This window comes from Penaeus japonicus, unplaced genomic scaffold (assembly GCF_977035675.1).
Source record: "Penaeus japonicus unplaced genomic scaffold, GWHDUDI00000001_assembly GWHDUDI00000042, whole genome shotgun sequence".
NCBI classification, from domain to species: domain Eukaryota; kingdom Metazoa; phylum Arthropoda; class Malacostraca; order Decapoda; family Penaeidae; genus Penaeus; species Penaeus japonicus.
Genome location: NW_028234444.1, coordinates 5,808,630 through 5,811,129, shown reverse-complemented (window position 1 = coordinate 5,811,129; position 2,500 = coordinate 5,808,630). Strand labels below are relative to the sequence as shown.

The window sequence follows — 2,500 nt, the reverse complement described above, 5'->3', positions numbered from 1 at the left end:
TTCTTTTTTTTAAGCATGCATTGTCCACTTACTTAATGTATATATTTGGAATTACTTTAAAAATATCACTTTACTATGTCAATTGACTAGGTCATTTCGTATTCTAGCAGGTCTAACAGAAAATGCTAAATTCCTGCAATTGCACCTGTCTGGTTTTACGAACATGTTAAGTAAGTGAACAATTTCTACACATACATACACACACACACACACACACACACACACACACACACACACACACACACACACACACACACACACACACACACACATATATATATATATATATATATATATATATATATATATATATATATATATATATATATATATATATATATGCAGTTTTTGTAATATCATATTTTTGTTGTTACTCTACATATTTTAACAGCATTCTTAAATAACATAGCGAATTAATTTGTCTATCCTTTTTTATCCTCATTTTATCACTACTTTCTATATAGTTAGGAAAGTAATCGTTTAATCGACAATCGCCTCTCAGTTATTTTTATTATATATATATATATATATATATATATATATATATATATATATATATATATATATATATATATATATATATATATATATATATATAATATATATATATATATATATATGTGTGTGTGTGTGTGTGTGTGTGTGTGTATATATCGTAAATCGCGATTTTATGATTTTATCGATTACATTTTCTGCATATACATATATTATTGTATGCGATTAAGTATCCTTCAAAATTACAAACATCTTTACTCACTGTATATACATCATGTCGCACTTTTTGCCTTTACTCATCTCGCATTTCAGTTAACAAACACACTTGACACTGCAACTAGGATGTCATGACATAAAATGAATATTCAGTAACTCGTTAGGACGACGTGCACCACCCACAGTAATTCTTTTATCGCCCTTAGTTTGTTGAATGTAAAGTGGATAGTTACTTGCACTATATTTCTCGCATGACTCATCTATCTACTAATCCCGCCTCTCCTAATTACCTATTTGATTGATTGCTATGTTGACGATTGAAAACACTCGATATTGATAATGCTTTTGGATTTCGGATTTTCAGCCACTTTGATCCATCATTTTTACCAGTCTTGGCTTATCAGCATTCTGTCTGTTAAAGAAAATTAACCATTTGAGGACACGTTTCGGTTTCTCACCACATTTTCCCAGTCTTGGCCTTCCGCAGGTCATCTCCACAAGGGTGATACCCGGGTGCTTCTTTCTTTCTTCCTTTCTTTCTTTCTTTCTTTCTTTCATCTCAAGGATTGACAAACCGGTCATATATTTCATAACTAGTCCGGCCTTGCCCCGATGTCTGGCTTCCAGAGCCATGATGGTCTCACGAGAAGATGTCTCTTGTACTGACTTATTTTACGTAATTACCGACAGTACAGTTACTTTTCGCCGAGCTCAGCTTCGGTTATCGGCTAACAAAGCAGTGAGTATTGCTCCCTGTAGCGAAATTACCTATCGTACGGTCACATGAAGAAATACCGCCAGCATGGTAACATTTTCGGCCAAGCAGCCATATCCCCCTCTCAAGTAAGGTAACAGCCACATCTTGGCCACATCACTAAGCACTGATAAATGTTAAATGATAAGTCTAATTCTTTTAACTTCCACAGTTTTCTTCCAATTTTGCGCAAGACCACTGAATTTATGTGTCTTGTGAAGCGACTTCTTCTCTCACTGGAAGTTAACTTCTTATTCCAGGCCTCTCATCACAAATCAAACCATCTTGTGCATTCTCTGAAACCTAGTCTTGGTATACCTACATTCACTCTGCATATGTAGTATACTTTCTCTTTATATTTCAGAACTACTATATCCAAGGTCACATGTGAAATGCGTCATCTCGACATCATAATGCAATATGCCTCTACTTACCCTGCATCTGTTGATTTTCTTTTTTTGTGTTTGTTTCAAAAAAACATTCTATGTTATATGTGTTGCAATGGAGTCCGTGTCTCCCTTAATAGTCTTTAACAGAATTGCAAAGGTTGGTTACTAGCTTATAACTTGCTCGACCCATTTTGCATTGCTTTTTAATATTTCCTGTCGAATGTGTCGGTTATTCTACATGCCGCATCATCTGTCGATATGACGCAGAACAGAACAAGCAAGGTAAGTTAATCCTAATTACTTCACTTTTTTTTTTTAATTTACATATTTTGATATATTTATAATCATTCTTTTGGCACAACCACTCATCCACGCACCATTCTAAGTCAACATGCTAGGTCTGCAAGTTGAAGATGATTGCAACAGAATGGCTTGGCAAACCACCTTGCCACTATCCTAAGACCACTATCTTGAGGACCAGCGCGCCTTCACAACCACTTGGGTTTTGTTGCACAATCAGGATGGGCGATCAACCGGGGTGTTGAATTTTCACAATTACGGTGAGAGATATAGGAGTTAGTGCTTTTTCTCTCATTCCTTGTTTTTGCATTTCTTACCCATCCATGGTTAGTATTTTGATGCTTTA

The 2,500-nt window shown here is 35.0% G+C and overlaps 1 protein-coding gene across 1 annotated transcript in view; it reads right to left on the bottom strand.

The window, feature by feature from the left end:
* The window catches only part of LOC122258240 (sialate:O-sulfotransferase 1), a 19,984-nt gene that overhangs the window by 9,624 nt on the left and 7,860 nt on the right, over positions 1 to 2,500 (bottom strand). The window lies entirely within an intron of this gene.